Source organism: Hesperophylax consimilis, chromosome 14, assembly GCF_061612785.1.
Source record: "Hesperophylax consimilis isolate HC1 chromosome 14, BYU_Hcon_1.0, whole genome shotgun sequence".
NCBI classification, from domain to species: Eukaryota; Metazoa; Arthropoda; class Insecta; order Trichoptera; family Limnephilidae; genus Hesperophylax; species Hesperophylax consimilis.
This window is the reverse complement of record NC_142849.1, coordinates 9,966,561-9,988,565: the sequence shown is the minus strand read 5'-3', so window position 1 is coordinate 9,988,565 and position 22,005 is coordinate 9,966,561.

Sequence of the window (22,005 nt, the reverse complement as noted above, 5' to 3'; positions counted from 1 at the left end):
CCTTATTTTTATTATGTTTCGATTTATTCCACAACATATGTTTCACCTTTAAACCATTTTTTAAGTAAGCTGATGTACGATTTTCACAAATCGTAACTGTAGCACAAGCGGGGAACTAATTTTGAGTCTTTTAGCTTCAGAGTGCAACAGGTTTTTTCTTGACTTAAAAGTAAGTTACTGCTTTAGGAACTTTTTGAATGATTTTCTTTTTTTATGTAGTTACCCCAAAATATTCGCAACTGCTCCCAATCGTGTGGAGCCAGTAGACTAGGTATGACATCCCCAATTATAAGGTTATGTTGCGACGTTGAAGGTAGGGAAAGGAGATCTGGGAAGTGTGAGGTTAAGGAGTACCTGGATATTCAGATCTGGTCACCAAACACGGGTAAACGATTTAAATCAACGTTTCGATTCTTAATGCTAGTATTTCACCAAGGCGATATTAAGAGTGTCTTCCACTCTCGAAGCTGCGACTTCCGGATTTGTAGACGAGCGCTTTATCCTTCGACCACGAATCATTTTTTTTGCTATTTTTTATTTATTTAACGTCAACTATAATTATTTTTCCAAGGAAACTTATTTTCTTAGAAAAAATCCGATATTTATAATTAAACACAGGTTAAAATATAACCTTTCAGTTGCTTTAGGAAAATTAAGTCAATAATTAAAGTCGCTATCAAAGGAATAACTGAAAATTTCTTCTAATCGGCTTGAAAATACTTCGGGGTTTTCAAACTCTTCAACATAAGGAAAAAGTTTTTTATCTTAAAAAACTAATTAATTTTATGTGATATTTTAAACTTGACACACTTTATCAGTGCGAAAATACTTAACTATTCTAGTTTCAAGTTACACGACACGAACCTAGTATTGTTATGAACAATGCAAACTGTTAAATACTTAATAGCGATGCATAAAGAAGTAAAATTAACCCATATTCTGGAACCATAAAACCTTCGTACCTCATCGGGGCTAACAATTGATTTTCTATACAATAAAACTATTTTATTCAGCAAAACATCCAGGATGCAGGTACAGGGTTATTTTAATTTGACATGTTTTCGAAATACAGAATAGCATAGAAAATTTTTACATATTTCTTTAGATGCTTGCTTATGTATCATTTTCCTTGCTATTTATTTGATTTATAAAAAACACATTCCTTACACGAGAATATTTAACTATAACTATTTAATTTTATAACAAAATATTATAAGCAATAATTACTCGCCTGAAATATCCATAGAAATTGAAAATATCTCCGAGTGAAAATAAATGTCGCTGACGGGAAATTTTTTTATTTTTTTATAAAAGAAAGACAAACATTCCCAGGTTACGAATAACCCAACAATGTTTGAAAATCTCCTACTACCACCACAGAAAGCTGAAAATGTTGCTTGTGTTGTGATGGAGGACTTAGCCAGCCGAGGAATCGAACACGCGACGCTCGGGTGAGACCCAAGCGCTATGCCCACTCAACCACTGACCGGTCAAAAAATGAACCTGCATCTTCTGATTTCCGGTCAAATGCTCTGAACCACTAAGCTTCGTCGGCTTATTCCCAACCCGCTAAATAATTCAATATGTACTAGTACCTCAATCAACAATTATTGCTTATTATATTTTTTCCACCTGTAAACAACCAACTTTATTTTTAAGTACTAGTATTTTAATCAGCAATTATTGCATATTTTATTTTTTCACCTGTAAACAGCTTGTATATTAGCTTATCATATTTTTACTCGAGAGATATTTATTATATTGAAAAAATAATCAAGACCAAAAAAATCCTGAATTTGAATTTTTTTATTGATAAGTAGTGTCATTCTGATGAATAGTATCCATAATTTTTGGAGTGTTGTGATAATACGGAAAGGTATGAGTTGAAAAAAAGTGAGTCAATCATTCCAGTAATAATTTAAAATTGCAAACTAGATCAAAGTCCTTCCTACGTTTTTCTAAAGAACGGACTAATTTTACTTCAAGTTTCGAGTAATCGCCTCGTTCTAGCCCTAACTTCCAAGCAATTCCCATTAAGAAGCGATGTTGTACGAATTCAATATGATTAATGTGAACATCATAGAATGGAGTCTAAATAACGCAAGCATATTCTAGATTAGGGCGAACCAACGAACAGTAAAAAAGTTTTTAGGCTTTTAGTTTATAATTGTATTATTGAAGTCAGGGGAAATTCCATTGTTATTGCAAAGTAGTTAAAGAGATTTTGCTAACGACATTATTAATGTGTTCTCGAAAAGACCTCTTATAATCTAAAGTGACACAAATATCCTAAAAAGACTGCACAGTACATAAGCAAAGATCATTTAATTTATAATAAATAATAATTGGTTTTCTAGCTAGATAAAATGACATAATTTTTCATTTATCAACATTTAGTTCCACGCAGTTGATTTTCACCAATAATTAAATGAGTAAATATCTAAGTGAAAAAGAAAACAATCTTAGTGGGATTTTATTATTTTGAGGATCTTATTGTCGTCTGCAAAAGGCCAAAAACGCGTGTGTGTAGAAACATCAATAATAGTAAATAAGTTAAAGAGAAGTGGAGCTAAATGAGCTCCTTGGGGCACGCCAAACGTTACATTAATTGCAATAGATTCAAAGTTATTTATTTTACTCTTTTTTTCCTTTCTCTCAAGTAAGAATTAAAGAAGGATAATAATGGATTTCTTATACCGATGGCATGTAGTTTGGCCATAAGGATTGAGTGGTTAATTTTATCAAAGGCTTTAGAAAAGTCAGTGTAAAGAACATCTACCTGAGAGTTGTCTTCAAGAGCTTTGACAATGGTATTAGTAAAGGAAAGTAAATTAGTTGTGGTAGATTTAGCAGATCTAAATCCATGTTCACACATTTTTGACTACAGGAGTGGTTGTTTTTTTGTAACGATAGACTCTAAAATTTTGGGAATATGAGATATAATGGAAATATTTTTGTAGTTTCCAACATTTGACTTGTTTCCTGACTTAAAAATAGAATGGTCTGATTATTTCCGCTTTGCAATAAAATCCAAACAAACAATTTTATTATTAGACATAAACATATGATTTTCGCAATATAAAATTTGTCAAATGCAAACATAGAAAAGTTTTATGACTCACGTTGCGTTTTTGTCAACTAAAATAAGTGACAACGAAAAAAAAAAACACACACACACACCTGTTTTATTTGACGAATGTTACATAAACGTTACAACACCTCGTTATTTGTCTTTTCATGTAAATATAATTAGTAAAAACTTAAATTATTATTTTTTTATAGTTTCATGGAGGTGAAAGTACATTCGATTTCTCTGTTGTTAACTTTTAGATTCGAATATAAAGCGTGGATTTTTTTACAAACACTTATTGTTTGATAACATTCAAATTCAAAGCAAATCCCAGGTATAATACTTCTATTGAACGGGTGACAGACAGATAGAGTCACAACCGAAATTAGTATTTTTTAAAATAATTCCCATTGTATAGTTTCCAGTGTTTTCATCCAACCAGCCTTCTGTCGAGGCCATTTGAATAAGGCCACGTAAGTAGGACAGGAAACGTATACCAAGTTCCGATTCATCAATAGATAACGAATAATGCAGCGGTGCACATGTGCATTATACAAGAATTCACATTTCAAGTGTCTATTCAATAAGAGAATATTTTATGCAAATTCACTGCAAAATGCTGGAATAGTGGCAGAAAAATGGAAAAAGTTATTCCATCCAACATAAAATATTTTCAAACCATGTAAAAATCGATGGGTAGTTGTTCTAAATATATCGATGTAATGAATAAGTAAACACTATTCCATAAAACTAAGAAAAGTTTAATAATTTATAAGATGCTTTACCATGCGTTAAGGCCGGCCACAGATAGGTGCGCATGGCTACGTTTCGGTGTTTTCGCGGCGTAGCTCAGCTGGCGATGTGTAACCACATCGCTGTATCAATCCACGTAGCTTTCGTGTCTATCGTGGCCGTGGACTTTTGTCTGTGGCCCGCTTTACTATCTCATTTTGTACGACGAAGGTGAAAACTATTACCAATTCTAAATACTATATAAACACTCCACTATTTGAAAAAGCACTTCACATGGTCATTTGAGTTGGGTTAGGACTCTCAACCTGCTATTATTTTAGTGTTCAAGGATGATACAAAAAATTAATATAAAAAATAGGTAATGTACTCCTTAAATTTTGTATTTATTTATTTAATTTTTCCTCCGCCTTCAAGCCCTGTGTGTTATTTTATTATCATTACACTATCTGGCTGACCAGTTTGTCGCAGGCGATACGTTAGCTAAAGAAGACGATGTAAAAATATGTGTAATCAGATGTGATTTCTTTTTTTAATAATCTACTAAAGCATGACTGAAAACAACTACTCTCGGTGTGTAGCCAAGGGCCAAACATAAGTAATCAATGCTTACCTTCAGTATCGGCATGTATATGCAATATTTTGCAAGTGTATTTTTCTCACATATACAATGGCGTGTGTTAGTGCGCAATTAATTGAAAAGCGGACCATGACAAAACAATGACGTGTATAAGTACGCAGTTCATTGAAAAGCGGACCATGACAAAACAATGACGTGTGTAAGTACGCAGTTCATTGAAAAGCGGACCATGACAAAACAATGACGTGTGTAAGTACGCAGTTCATTGAAAAGCGGACCATGACAAAACAATGACGTGTATAAGTACGCAGTTCATTGAAAAGCGGACCATGACAAAACAATGACGTGTGTAAGTACGCAGTTCATTGAAAAGCGGACCATGACAAAACAATGACGTGTGTAAGTACGCAGTTCATTGAAAAGCGGACCATGACAAAACAATGACGTGTGTAAGTACGCAGTTCATTGAAAAGCGGACCATGACAAAACAATGACGTGTGTAAGTACGCAGTTCATTGAAAAGCGGACCATGACAAAACAATGACGTGTGTAAGTACGCAGTTCATTGAAAAGCGGACCATGACAAAACAATGACGTGTGTAAGTACGCAGTTCATTGAAAAGCGGACCATGACAAAACAATGACGTGTGTAAGTACGCAGTTCATTGAAAAGTGGACCATGACAAAACAATGACGTGTGTAAGTACGCAGTTCATTGAAAAGCGGACCATGACAAAACAATGACGTGTGTAAGTACGCAGTTCATTGAAAAGCGGACCATGACAAAACAATGACGTGTGTAAGTACGTAGTTCATTGAAAAGCGGACCATGACAAAACAATGACGTGTGTAAGTATGCAGTTCATTGAAAAGCGGACCATGACAAAACAATGGCGTGTGTCAGTACGCAAATTATTGAAAGGCGGACCATGACAAAACAATTTCGTGTGTCAGTACGCAATTCATTGAAAAGCGGAACATGACAAAAAATCACTTTCATAAAAGTATTTATAGTTGATTTGGGAAATACCGTTTTTTTAGTGAATACCGCACAAGAGACCCAACTGCTCCCAACCGTCTGCAGCCAGTGAGACTACGGCATCCCCAATTGAGGGATGTTGTAAGGCTGAAGGTTGTGTGGAGGGGAAAGATATGGGGTAGAGGAAGGTGGGGATTCATATTATATTCAGATCTGGTCACCAAAAAAGCCATTTAAAAAAATATTACAATAGTGAATGATGGTCTTACACCAGGGCGGTACTGAGAGTATCTTCCACTTTGGAACGTTCCACAAGTATTCTATGTATTATTTTAAATGAATAAATTGTAAAATAAGACAAATTCATCAAAAAAAGTTACTTGCGCACGCCGGGATTTCAAGCCTCGAATTTCGGATTTCTAGTCGGGATTTCTAGTCGGGATTTCTAGTCTTACCCCTCGACCACGGAGGCTGTCATTGGTATTGACTAAGGGTAAAATATTCGAATTGAAAAATCATCTAAATTAATTCTGATGTTTGATAACTTTCAATGTTGCTTTTCCCGCCGACTTGTGCCTGTAATATTCTGAAAAGATTTTTATAAAATCGAACAAAAACATATGTAATTAACAATAATGCACCCACATTTAGTTTAGCATCAATCCATAGCTGGATCTAATTAACAGTAGTAACTAATATTAAAGCCAACTTTAAAACAATATTTTTTATGAGCACTAACACATAAAAATAATATCTACATCGAGCATAAATACACGTATTCTGTATTATTCTCATTCTTTACTAAGTTTTTTTAAAGGTCATATTATAGTTAGAAGTAAGTAGGGCAAAGATATATTTTGTACTTCTTCAATAATCGCAAATTCACTTTGTGGCGTCATTTTAATTTAATGAAAATAAATCTCTTTGACATTTAATCAAAATAATCAACATGTTTTTTGAACGTAAAAATATATTACAACGTGGGCAGTTGAGAATAATCTTTTCTTTAATGTAAAAATATGTGTCATTATGATATATACACGTTACAACTAACCATCAAGCCGTTTCCCCGCAGGGGTAGCGATCGTGCCATGTCTTCCTCGGACAGCCCCGACTTCTGCTACCATTCGCATTCATATGTTCTCCTTACACTCCTTTCTTTACTCATCGCTCTACATGCCCAAACCATCTAAGCGCCCCTTTCGTAATCTTACTCGTTACGCTTACATCAGCCTTGCACTTTTTGCAAATCTCCACATTTCTCACACTATCATACATGGTTTTTCCACACATACGCCTCGGGTATCTCATTTCAACAGCATTCAGTCTACTTTCACAATTTCTCTGCCAGTTCCATGCCTCACTTCCATACAGCAGGGTAGGTACCAGCACTCCATTGTGGACTGCGAACTTAATTAAATTCGATTATTTGCAAAATTATGAAATATCGTTTTCAATGAAATCTATAAGTGATTTCGGGGTTACATTTGATCCCAAACTTACCATCTCAGATCATATAATGAAATCATCATCATCTTACAAACTTTTTGGATTTGCGATTGGTACAAGTAAACAATTTTCCAACCCCGAAACAATGACATCGATGTTAAAATTATATTATTATACGATTAAAACTAGTAAACGTTTCTGCTGTTTGGGCTCAAAAATACATATTACTAAACAAATTCTAAAAAACTTCTAAGGTATCTTTCATAGACTAATAGGTATCTTTATATGAGAATGCATGGTGAGTATCCGCGATTCATGCATCACAAGGATTTGCTCTCTGAAACGCGCTACGAAAGTCTCCAATCAATGACGAATTGTGCCCTTGTAGCGTTTAAAATTCTAAACTATTTTATTGACCTAATTCTTGGACCGATATAAATTGTTCATACCGAACAACCCTCGCCAAGGTCGACATCACGACTTACTCTATATTTCACGTGGCAGAATCATTCTGGCACTGCATAGCGTGACAAGAGATATAGTGCTGCTAAATGAAATCTCTAGGTCTCTTGAAATTTTCAATATTGGCCTTGAAGGTTTCAAGAGTTATTTCAGGCAAGGGCTCTAAAATATATTATTGTTAACTACGCAACAAACTACGCAAATGTCCCCGAAGTATAGCAGCGCTCGAAAGACTCTCCTCATTTGATACTTCCCACATATAATATATTTCATTATCCAGTACGGTTTTTACGAATTTTTTTTAATATTTGCTTTAAGTATTTTGAACTCATATCCTATGTTTTGCTCCTACGTCCATTGTTAAAAGCGGAAAGCTTTGCTTGAGCAAAGATGAAGTATTGTTTTTACCTAAATAGTTAGGAATATTACTTCTATAATGAATTATAAATAACTTCCGCCGAAATCATTTTATTTTTACTTTCATAAAACATCTTCTTGAATTTCGATTTTGTTTCTTTGATTGAATGAATGAAATGGAATCTTGGAAGTGGAAAATAGCCCACTTCCCGTCATCCGATCGTGCTGAAACTTCGCAGATAAACTCGCTGTCGATGAAAATGCATTACATCTACTTTTGGTGGAACTCACGCACACACAAGCGCGCACACAAGGTGACATTATATTATATTTAAAAAATTGTCGGAAACAAATATCGGTATTATCCAATGAGGATTTGGCTTTGGTGTTAGCGGTGTTGACTCCAGTTCCTGGGGAGGAATGTTCGATCCTCGGTTAAACCATTTTTAAAAGAAATGTTTAAAGCTGATGATGATTGTTTTGATTCTTAGTACCCGTTTTCTGTAAAAAAAAAATGAAACATGACGTTGTAAACATTGTAAATGCATTGTTAATTTTTCCCATTGAACTACGTTTTTCTTTATGCATCACGAAAAAATAAATTGTTTTTCATACTAATGAGAGAAGCTATGACGAAAAATCGTTCTATTTTATTGTAAATCGTTATCTCTAAGCACCTTTAGCGTGGAGGCGTAGATAATGGTATTTAACGCAAGCGTTTGTATTCCGCCGGCTATTGTTATAATATTAGTTTCATAGACATTAAGTCCAGCCAGTGGAGATAAAAAAGGCTTTTTGCCTTGCTAAATATAAAGTAGTAACTTTAATCTAGCTTACCTGAAACCGCATGCTCCGCGGCATCCTGTTTTTCAATATTGTATGAAATGAATATTAATTCATCATATCCGAGATTCGGATGAGCAGATTTTGCATAAAAGAAATGACCGCATGCATGGGATTTTCTATAGCAAAACGTGACGCAAGTAAGTGTAACCGGACTACTAGCTACGAACATACTGTTATTTTTTAATGATAAACTAATGTTTGTAAGACAAGGTTTTATGCATAGCACAAAGGATAACAAATAATTATAAGCAATAATTAGTCGCCCGAAATACTAATAGAAATTGAAAATATCTCCCGAGTAAAAATAAATGCCGCCAACTACTCTAGCTACTATTAGTTTATCATTAAAAAATAATAATATTTGACAAGTCAAAAATATTTCAATAAAAAATATAAATTTGTTTTAGACCACTTTAATTTTAACTGTACTCTATGGAGTACAAAATTAAAGTGCTCTAAAACAAATTTATATCTTTTATTGTAAATTATGACGAGCCACAAAGTAAATGCTTACTACAAATATGCAAAAATATTTCACCAATAAATGAAGATATCATATGTCTCGACGCCATCTAGTGAAAAAATTTAGCACTAACAAAGCCTTTCCTACAAAAATAAAGTTGGTTGTTTACAGGTGGAAAAAATATAATAAGCAATAATTGTTAATTGAGGTGTACATATTGAATTATTTGGCGACTTGGAAATAAGCCGACATAGCTCAGTGGTTTCAGAGTACCTGACCGGACATCAGAAGGCACGGGTTCAATTCCCGTTGCCGGCATTTATTTTTACTCGGGAGATATTTTTAATTTGTATTAGTATTTCGGGCGACTAATTATTGCTTATAATTATTTTACGCACATACTGATTCACTCTCACTGACCAGGACCCAGGATTGTACTATTTAGCAAGAAAAATTACTGTTTTTTCAACGATGTTGCTATATAATTATATTGTGGTATGGAAATACGTTAAAATAATATTGTGTATTTTTTTTCCTTAAAAAATTATCAAGAATACCTACTTTAGTTTACGATTTTTCGGAAAATTCATCTTTAAACTACTGTAACTCGTTACGTACTACACTTATAAAACATGTTTATGCAAAAAATATCCGCAACGTTCTCTTCTTTAAGTGTCATGATCAATTCTGTTGTGAGAATAACCATTTGAAAAAAACTATTTTTGGGACCTTCCACCGAATATAGCAGCTCGCCATCTTAGGTGGAAGGTCCGAAATGTACTCTCCCAGATAATTATGCTACGGAAATATTTATTTTGTGGATTGTTTAATAATTTAAGGATCATCGCCCAGAACTTGTTTGTCAATTACCATTTCTTATGCTCTCTGGTAGGAACACTTGTTTCCTATACCATCGTTTTACGACAAATCTCGCAGAGTTGGAAGTTGTGACCAAAAACTTTGATGAAATACTAAACATCTACTAGTTCAGACGGGTAGACTAAGATTTTTATATATTCTGACCAGATATAGTGTGCCTTCGATAAGTACGAATTTGAGTAATCTTTGATGACGTTGAACAAGAACCTCTCTGGTGGGTTTAGCGATAACTAACTCAACTTTGAAAGAAAGAAACATTACTATTTGAATGATTCGAATAGAATCCGAAACATAATCGGAAGCCCTCAAATGTCTCCATGTTTTTCGTGAAAGAGTGAAAATAATACAAATTGCGTGTAGGTACAACTTTCATGACCTTTGTGGATAGGGTACGTTATTTCTCAACTTTCAATTTTGTCCCCAATCACTTAACACAAACACTTTGCATTACAAATACATTGCTATGATAGCTAAAATGATTATGGGGATGGCTAAACAATAAATAGTTTTGTTTACTCATCAAAGCTTTTTAATTTAACAAAAAAAACCATTTTATTCCAAAATAACATAATAAATAAAATACAATAAACTGCAACAAAGCCGAACACCCGCTTCTAAGAATATAATTAGATACACGCAATCGTTCCGATCAACTCTTCAGTCGTCGATATGCATGCGGTCTTCGACGGGGGTAGTATTCCGGCTGCTGAGGTCGTATTTTAGGTCGCCGTTTGAATCCAAAAGTGAAGTAAATATTGAGTATAACATAAAAAACATGCGACAAATTTGTTTCGTAAATTCTAACTCATCCGCACCTGATAGTGAGAAAATATTCAGTTTTCTGTAATTATTTGAAAGAACGCATCCACATCAGACAACATGCCAACTTTCACCGTATCAAATTTATTTTCAAAGAATTTAAAAAAACTGCGAGGGAATAGAACTGCTCCAATTTTAATACAAAACAAAGAACCGCTATCTAATGCAAACACGGACTTGGTATTTTTGCTCTGAGTTTATGCAATATTTGGAAAACTTACTGGTATGCAAAAAAAATACATTCGCAGACAAAAAACTAACGCACGTTGGTCTAGCATACAAAATATACGCAGTTTCTTTCACTGTGGTGATAGTTATGGTGACGTTTAGGGTAATAACGCATGAATTGAATTTATGTAATATTCCAGTATCGGTGCGAGCTACATCAACCCTCCAATACTTATTCACCATGATGGCTCACATCTTTTTGGCTCTCCAAAGTATCCTGAAGAACCCTCAGATATCCCTGAAGATTTATGAAACCCTCAGTAACTTATTGATGACATCCTTCATCCAAACATGGAAGCTGATTTAGGATTTTTCAAATTTGTGGTTATTGCTATCCACACGGGACATCTTTTAATTGAGAGTTCTATTTTGGTTTCATGCATGTTTCTGTGGAATGAAAGCATGTTTAACAATATTGCTTGCACATCTGCTTACATCATTTTAGGGGAAGCTCTTCAGATTTCTCTAGAAATTAGTACAACAACGAGAAGATATCAATACCTGAATTTAAGATTTAAAAATATGAGGTTTGCGGTCACTGGGGATGAAATGGATCTAGAAAACGACGTGAAGTTTGACTTGAATGACGGAATTTTAATGATTTTTTGGGGAAAACAACGATACATTAATATTCAAAAATCAACAAAAGAACGATGCAAAACGATAGAAGAGAATGTCAAAGAACTTTTAGAAATACACAATAATCTTGGTGATATTATCGACAACTTCAACGCAATGTACGGATTAACGGTAATAATGCTTTTTTTCAAGACTTCAAAAGTTGCTTAAGTACTTTGCGGCAAGTTTTTAGTTTAGATAATAATGAAACACTTATTTCAACTAATATCATAATCAACTTTCTAACTATAATTACGATAAGTGAAATTAAATGTAATTACGGTTTTACTAAATAATCCGAGTACGCTTGCAGTGAGTTATTTTCTTAACGCGTAGTACATTAAAAAAAATATCTGAAATCCCTTAACACTTTTTGTTTTTATTTTAGGAATATTTTTAAATGATCCTTCCCGGGTGTGGTGTTTTTACCGAGTATTCATTTTGGTGTTTTGTACGACGGCTTGTGAAGTGCTTGAAGATTAGACGTACAAAACAGGAGTTTTAATCGATAAATTGCTGACTTCTTCTGCGGTTGGTAGGTATCAATTAATTGTAACCTTTTTTTTTTTTCTTTTTTTTTCTGGCTTTCACCCTTCAAGGGTGTTCTTGGCCATCATTTAAAATTATTGAGAAATGAAAGGTGAATTTAAATATTAATTTTATTTAAATAGGCAAATTTCAAAATTATAATAAAAATTGGAGTCGAGTTCAGACTTAGAAGAGATGAGATGTTGAATGGAGGGGAGGCAATTTTAGATAAGGCTTGATAGAAGAGAGGATATTTGTTTAGAGAGGGACAACCAAAAAATATGTGATCTAAAGTTCCCACTTCTAGACCACAGAATGTACAATCTGGGGAGTCAACAACGTGAATTTTAAAAAGATGGGAAGGAACGGAACAATGTCCGATCCTCATTCGGATGAGTGAAGAAATTTATTTTTTGGAAAAATGAGGGAATTGCTGAAACCACGGTTTTGATGGAATAGTCCTTTGTATTGAGGCATAGCAGGCTCCCTTGGATTGACTAGCAATGTGCCAATACTCCGACCAAACATTGCGGGATCTATCTTTGATGATGGAAAAAATGTCAGATAGGGGAATGTGGTTTACGAGGGTAACAACAGGGTTGGACGCTCCTTGTTTTGATAAGGCATCCGCAATATCATTACCCATGATACCAACATGTCCAGGAATCCAAATCAGAGTTACAGTTTTACCAGAGCTTTGAATGGAGGCTATCATCTCTCAAATAAGGCATACAAAGTGATCATCAGGATGAAGAAGAGGACTGGATTTAAGTTTTTGGAGGGAACTGAGAGAGTCAGAGAGAACGAGGGAATGTTCAAAATTATTTTTGGTTATATATTTGAGAGATTCTATTATTGCAATGCACTCGGCTGAAAATATTGAAAATTGATTTGAAATTGAATGAAATATTCTGTCATTAGAATTATTGTGGTAAACGTTAATACCTATACCACAGTTAGGAGAGTCGGGAAATTTGGATCCATCAGTAAATAAAAGAGAAAAGTTGGGCCATTTAGATGAAATAATGTCATTGAACATATTATTGACAGTTTGGGCCGGGAGATTGGAATGACTTTTAAGGATTCCGATCCCTTCTATTATTGTTGGGGATAGGGTGACGTGACTATATTTTAATTTGTATAAGGGAAGTAGATCATTTTGAATGATGTGAAGCTCTGAGAGACTCTTAAAATTTTTACAGATTTCAGGAAGAGGTTTAGTTGAAGCTCTGTTTGTAAATGAATGGGTTGAGTCAATGAACAACGAGACGCTGGGGATAACCTGATGACATTTAGAATTTAAACATTTAAGAACAAATTTGTCAGCAAATAGTTGACGCCTTAAATAAAGAGGAGGATCAGAACATTCTACTTGAAGGGAATTGATGGGTGACGATTGCATCGCTCCAGTTATAATTCGCAAAGATTTAGATTGAATTTTGTCTAATTTATCAAGTACATTTTTGAGGCAGTACTAAAAAGTGGGCAGGCATAGTCAAGATGGCTTCGAATAAGTGCGTTGTAAAGCAACTTAATGCAAGTAGGGTGAGCACCCCACCAAACGCAAGATAATGATCTGATGATATTTAAATTTTTTTCGCATTTAGTAACTAAATTATTAATATGGGAAGACCATTTAATTTTCCTATCAAATGTTACTCCCAAAAATTTTACTTCAGAAGCGTTGGGGATTGGAGAATTTTTAAATAAAATTTGAACGGGGGGGGTTTTATGGCGGTTTGAGAAGGTGACACACTGAGTCTTTTGGATTGAAAGTTCAAGACCATTTAACGTGAGCCATGTGCAAAGGGCATTCATGGCTTCGTTAAGATATTTGACGGCGAGAGGGATGATTTTGGATGATAAGAAGAAAGCTATGTCATCTGCGAACTCAATAACTTTTACTTGTGGGGGAAAGCGACATGCATATCATATGTGTATATATTATATAGTAAGGGGGACAATACATCGCCTTGTGGTAAACCCTTCCAAATAGACCTACTTTGAGGAAAAATATCTGGAAGTTCAATGAAAATTTTTCTATCTAGAAATAGATTAATAATAGATTGGACAAACATGGGGGGAAGGCCAAGGCCTAGAAGTTTTTTTTTCAAGATTGGGATGGAAACATTGTCAAAGGCGCCTTCTATATCTATAAAGACGGAAAGACAAACTTCCTGTTTAGAAATTGATAAATTAATATCAGTACTGATGATGGCAAGGTTATCTTGAGTGGATTTTTTTTTCCTAAATCCAAATTGAGATGGAGAGAGAAGCTGTTTACTCTCGTCAAAAAATTCTAATCGGTTTTTAATTAATTTTTCATAAAGTTTACTGAGGGTGGATGAAAGAGCGATTGGCCTGTAGTTGGATCCAGAATTTGGTGATTTGTTTGTTTTTAAAATAGGGATGATTATTTGACAACTCCAGTCATCAGGCATTATACCAGTCTGGAAGATTTTATTTAAGATGCTTAAGAAGTGGTTTAGAACATTCTCATTACTATTTTTGATTATGCTGTAAGGTATACCATCTCTGCCTGGAGATGAGTCCTTGACTGTTGATAAACAATTTTTTAGCTCAATTAAAGTGAACGGAGAGTCTAGCCAATGATTAGACATAGGAGTATTATAGATGGGCGTTATTTCATCTAAGTTAGGTACAGAAGGGAGGGGAAATTTTGTCCAAAAATTCATCGATCCATTTAGAATGAGACGCTCGCGGAGATGGTGAACTGAAGGAGGATCTAAATCTTCGGATCATCGACCAAACTTCCGAAATTGGAGTGTTCGGAGATACTGAACTGCAGAAGTTGTACCACCCGTACCACACAACTTTTAAAAATATAGTATAATAGATTAGATTATCTGTGACAGTTTCACTTCATTACCTTTTTTGCTTTCTTATAAAATTATATACAAAATAAATAAAAACCAGTTTTGTGCTTGAAATCGTACGTTTTTAGACTCCATTTGTCAAGCGATTTTAATGCCTATTACCTGCAATATAAGGTATTCCAAGAATATGCACATTTTTAGCTTGTAGCTTCCTCTTAAACCTGGATTTGATTTGCCAAATAATCTAGCACGAATGATATTATTATGCAATACACCGAAGATGTTCCTAAATACATTCATTTATATTTAAAAAAAGAGTGTCTGTGGTGGGCAGGTGGTCTTTGAATTATAATAAAATCTACAGTTTTCACTAAGCTACCGCCTAACATTTTATCTAAATTTTTTGCTCCAAATGATGTCAGAAATTACTGGTTAAAGTAATTCAAGTGCGTCCCTTAACACCCTGTATATATTTATATCGTCGCAACAGTATTATCATTTGTTATTGTTAATTGGTTTATGTCATCTGTAATTTTTATTTACATTATTTCTGCGTACGTATTAGGTTCTAATCAACTAATGTACCGTTGACATAAAATAAAAAATGTATTAAACAATAAAGCAGGTTATCTTTCAGTGTGCTCATTTTCCTCATTGAAACATTTCGGTATTCATTTTATTATTAAACCGTTTAATTATCTGGTAGTACTTTCGAATTGACACGAATAATTAATTTGGTACACAAAACAAATTTGGTACAGTGTACAGGGACGCATTTATACTGGAACAAGGAGAAATATGAATACGATTTTTTTTATCCAAAAATTGCACAGCATGCCCATTTCCTAGTAAAATATTAGTCATTCAGAATATATCTGAATACGTGTTCACGTACAAAGATAATAGACAATGTGCCAAAATATTATAATTTTTAAGAACACGGGTTTCAACTTCCTCATAAATGGTAGTTTGTTATGAAATTTGCCAATTCATTCGTTATTGGCCTGCAGTCCCGTTTTTAACGGGAAATCGAATAATTTAACCAAATTTTCATAAATTTACAATATTTGATATCCGTAAGTTTACTCGGTGCAGTTGCAAACATTCGTGTGACATTTGTCGCATAGTTTTACCTGTCGTTGTTAAAATTTTAGGATCTGACCAACTTTGCCTTAATTTCTTCGGAACGCTGTTATCTTGTTTTTATTTTATTATTGAAGAAAATAAGTTGTGAAACAAATGAAATGACGTTCTTTACAACAAACTACATGACGTTATTTACATCAAGTGACATGACGTTCTTTACAATAAATTACAAAACGTTATTTACAACAAATGACATGACGTTCTTTAGAACAAAGGAAATAACATTCATCACTGAAATTATTTGCATTGACCTGTAAAATTTCGGATTTTAAAAATGTGCTAATTTATTGATACCAAAGCTAACCGTTCGAGAGTTTTTTCTGTTGCATACAATCAAATTTATATTTGTCCAAATATCATAATTTTCAAGGTGAGGTATTATAAAATTAAACAATCTACGGGAAAAAAATGGAGTATTATAGATTGCAAAGATTTTATAGAATATTTCATTTTTGACAACTTGTATGTTTTTAGATAAAATTAAATAGGATAAAATTCCGATTCAAAACTTCTAAAGCCATACGGCCCAGTGTTCTCCCACAGTGGTCTGATTCTATCAGTAGTCCGCCCCTGTCATAATAGTATCAACTTTTTATTTATTGTTCATTAGAACAAAAAACGTCAGCATGGATGGTTTGAAAAACAATTTCGTTGTCCCTGAAAATAGAACAAATTCTAAAAAAAAACGAAGATATCTGATAGCACCTCGACTCATACACCAAAATACACTATATAAACCAAATACAGACTTGAATGTTTTGATCCAAGTGTATGGAATCTTTGGAAAACTAACCGGACTCCAAAAGATCAAATTCACTAACCATAAATATACACAGGTTGGAAAAGTATACAAATGCTACGCTCTATCTGTCACCACATTCGTTGTGGCAGCAACGTTGTATGGGGTCCACAGTGAAATGAGTTCATACGTATTACCAGCAATGTCAGTGATATTTGCGATACATCTCCAAGCTGCATTTATCATGATATTTCACATTACTATCATCCTTAAAAATATACTGCAGAATTCTCGTATATCCTTGAAGATCTATGAATCTCTCGTTGTGGTTGATAAACTTCTTCTTCCAAACATGGAAGCTGATATATTATTTTTCAAAATTGGGGTCATAGCCATCCACACGGTGCATCTATTGGTCGAGGGTGCTATTTTCATTGCTTTCAAATTTCTATGGATGGATATTATTTTCGCTAATATGTTTTACATATCTGCGTACATCATCTTTGGGGAATTACTTCAGTTCTCGGTGGAAATTAGTGCAATAGCGAGAAGATTTCAATACCTGAATTTGAGACTGAAAAAAATTCTTATTGACTTGTGTCGGGAAGCGGTGGATCAAAAAAATGTAGTGAGTTGTGAGTTGAATGACGGAATTTTGATGGATTTTTGGGGAAAACAGCTTTATTGCCATGCTTACAAATCAACAAATGAAATATGCAAAACGAGAGATGAGGATGTTGAAGAACTTTTAGAAATTTATAGTAAACTGTCTGACATTATTGAGAACTTCAACGGAATGTACGGATTAACGGTAAGAACAAATGTTCAGACCTTGAAACTCAGTTGATGAATTATTTAATTATTTCTTGGTTCTATTTTCAGATATTTACTGCTATTATTTACAGTATCTTAAACTTCCTGGCTACAATTAATTTGTATACCGTACCGCGCACGTCCTCGACCGTAGTGAGTTTTTCAATTACTATTAGTATTATTTTTAAATTTTTCTTATTATTTATATTTATTCCACAGTTTCTAAAACCATTACATTTTAGGAGTACTTGCAAATGATTCTTCCCCTTTCATGGGGTTTTTACCAAATATTCGTTTTGGTGGTTTGTACGACGGCCTGTGAAGTGCTTGAACATGAGACGTATAAAACAGGAGTTTTCGTTAATAAACTGCTGATTTCTGCTGCCGTAGGTAGGTACCATCTAAATGTAGCCTCAGAAGACACGGTTTCAATAATAAATCTTAGAACATTGTTTCATGTTGGAACCTTTCATGATCTGGCTTTAAATTTGTCAGTTGATTTGTGTCTGTTTGTAAGAGAACACATAGATCAAACCACCTGTTTCATTGGGTTCACCAACAGACTTTAGATTATGTACGTCTACGGTGATCAGTCAATCGGCGCGGTCCGATTTGAGACGATAATTAAAGGAAGAAATTAGGTATACGGTAAATCGACCGTTCTTTTATCGACAACCTAATGCGACCAAAATTGATTTTTCCTGATTTCCCAAGATTGGGCTTTTTTCATACAGTTAGTTGTTTTTCAAATAATGTTTCGCACTATGTAAAAAAAAATATTGTTTTGCAGATGCAGACACTGAACTCCTAGAATCATTTGCAAGATTAGTGCAACACCGCCACCCAGTCATCACAGCCCAGAATTTATTTTGTGTTAATTATCGATTTATATATTCTCTTTTCGGAATTCTTCTGTCTTACTCTATCGTTTTGAGACAAATTTCAGAAAAATGAGAAAATGCATGCATTTATAGATGTCGTCATTACCTAATATTGTGATACCTGTCTGATCGGAATACCAATGGTAAAGCTGCAACCGTGAAAACGTTTTTCACCCTTCAGAAAAAAAAAACAACTCTGTGAGATGAACACTTATTTTTTTTAAATTTAGAACAGAAATGATAACATACATAAAATGTGACTGTCCATCTAATAAGATATCCCCTTTGTACAATCAATTTAATACAAGTATATAGTATTTTGTAATATGAAAAAAATAACAATTAAAATTTTTGAATCCAAATCCATATCCACATTAAGTACTGAATCAATCGATGTTATCTGATGTGAGAAAACCACACATATTTTTTGTCAGTAATGTGTCTGATGAAGAAACTTTTAGTATCAGCTAATTTAAATAGATCACAAAATTTAATATTCTAAAAAAAAAATTACTTTCAACATTGCAAGGTGGCCACCCTGGCCACTACTATCACTAGTGATCAAGTAACTCTTAACATCGAGAAATTGTTTAAATGGCCCACTTGTATATATAGTATTACGATGAGTCAGTCATGGGTCAGCACAAGTACTTGGTCATTTTATATATAATTTACCGGGGGGTTTTACATTTGGGGAATCATGATGTACTTCCTTCTACTTATTTTAGCTAGCGTTTCAGACAACCCTGCACGTTCATCATCGGGGCAGAGTGAACGGCCCATGTTTGTTATTATATTTAATATATATGTATATATATTTCTGTTGTCGATAAATCGTCCGTTTTTCTTATTTATTTTCTTGTTATCATGATTTACAACTATCAAACGTGTACCCAACGTTGCTCGGGGTTATGAATGGTTTCCAGTAAAATTTCGAGGTGGTGAATTGTGAAACTGGGTACGTTTTGAGTATTAGTTTCACTAATATTACCATGCCTTCCTCGGGCGTCCTCAACTTCTTCTACCATTCACTTCGTAGTCATACATTGTCTTTACCCTTTCTTCTTAAATCAGATACGCCACATTTTGCCACACATAAGTATTTGATTCAATTGATGGTGCAATGTCTTCCTCAGGCGTCCCCGACTTCTTCAACAACTCAAGTCGTACATTTTCCCCGACACCCCTTTCTTCGTTCATCCCACACCACACATTTTACCACACATAATTATTTGATTCAATATTTCGGGGTCTCCGATTTCTTCTACCATTCACTTCCATGTCACCACAGACATAGGAATTAATAGACGAGAAGATAATGGCGAGGGGTAAAATCAACTGTTGAAGAACGAAGGGAGTGAAGCTGACTGTGATTCGTCAATAAATCAATCTGACAGTAAATAGGCATCTCGCATTATAATATCACCATTTACTTCTTAAAAGTAAAATCTGCTTTTGAATGAATAGACATTTTTACATGGGAGCGCAAATTACTCGCCACGTTATGAACAAATTTGCGAAGTCCAATTTCGGCAAAAAAAATCGGTTCTATTTTCTTAGTCGAATATTTCGTTTAAGTATTTAGTTAAGACACTTTTATAAATGTTCATAATTTACTTCCCAGCAACCAACCAGCTTTGTGTTTCGCGTCCAGACGTTTCTCGATGTGATAGTAACAACTGATTCATATTATACGATGTGAATATGCTTAAAATAAAGTAAAATGATGCTTATATATGGAATGTAATACGACAATTGGGTTTATTCTCTTTTTCACATCTATTTTTACAAGTTTTCATAGTACAAGTCAACATTTTGCCGTGTAATTTCGTAAAATGAACCGATGATGCCTCGACCATAGTTCGCACAAGAATGATGACGTCACGTTTTCAAATTTCACTTGAGGCCATACGCGAGCACAGCCGGCTCCAATGGAACCGGTATGGGGAGTGGGGATAATACGCTTTTAATCACTTAGGGCAGGTCTACTAATATTCATATGTCTATGCATGTCACACATTCTCCTTATACCCCTTTATTTGTTCATCATTTACACCTATGTACAAACCGCCTTTGCTAAAAACATCGGGCACTAATAAGAACAAACTTTGAAATTTTCTACGAACTCGATCCATTAGTTTTTCAGTATATAAGGACAGACAGTCTATAAAAAAAATTTGCCTTTTATTTATAGAGACATTTTATTGCTTAGGTACCCGATTTTATCAATTGAGCTTGAATTCGAAGAATCTTTGATGACTTTGAACATCTTATGAACCTTTCCTCTGATGATTTTAGTGATGGTTACCCTACTTTGAGAGAAATTTTAGCATTCGGACATTTAAATGTTTTTTTTTTTGGTACAATATTTTTTACATTTCAGAGTTATCCAGTAATGTTGGCCTCACTGGGTGGCTTACCCGTGCTGAGGCCTTCATTTTATAATATAAAAATATAATATACATAATACATGTAAAATATAATCTTATGTGTTTGTGAGTGATTTGTGTTTTATATTGGTTTAGTGTGTTACGTGTAGGTTTTTTTTTATTTTATGTTATGAAATTTTGGTAATATTGTCTTTTTGTTCTTTAATCCATTTTGAAATTTTGTGTCTAAATTTATTTTTGTTTAATTTATTTTCGAATAGAACCCAATGTATAATATGAAATTTGAACTGATAGCCCTCAAAAGTCTTCACATTTTTAGTGAAACTGTAAAACTATAAATAAGACCTATTAAGTAAAAAAAGTTTTTCATGGAATTGCCTACTGTCAACACGCGTACATTGTATATATTATGTGTGTGTGAGTAGGTGTATATGAGAGTATGTGTTTGTGTTGTATATATGCTCGTACATGTGTTTATTTAAATATACTGACCTGAGGGTCTTATTCCTTATTTTTTAAAACATATATATATAAATGTATATATTAATATTAGTACTGTTTTTAAGCAAATATTTCACAATTAGCTAACTGGCAGTTAAAAATAGAATATCAACAATGCCGTCGACACGTAATATTGGACAAACAATTGAAATTTGACAACCTGGTTTTGTAAAACGAACATGGTTTCCAACTCTTTTCGGAACCCTGTTGTCTTACTCAATCGTTTTGAGAAAAATATCATAAACATGAGAAAAAGCATGCACTTATAGATGTTGTCGTGACCTATTGATGTGAGACACGTCTAATCGGAATTCCAAAAGTAAAGCTGCAACCGCGTAAACATTCTTGACACAAAAAAAAACTAAAAAGTGTAAGAACGATATTTTAATTCTCTGAGATGAACACTTATTTTTTTATCGATCCGCATTTTCCATATTTGTGCTACAATTATTACACATATTTGTATTACAATAATTGTTATCACTTGAAGAAATGACTGTCCAACTAATAACATTTCCCCTTTGTACAATCAATTTTACTCAAGTATGTCTTATTTGGGTGTAAAGTATAAAACAATATAGTTAATAATTAAACATGATGAATCCACATTAATTATTGAATCATTTCATTATACCCGATGTCAGAAAACCATACGTATTATTTTTTTATT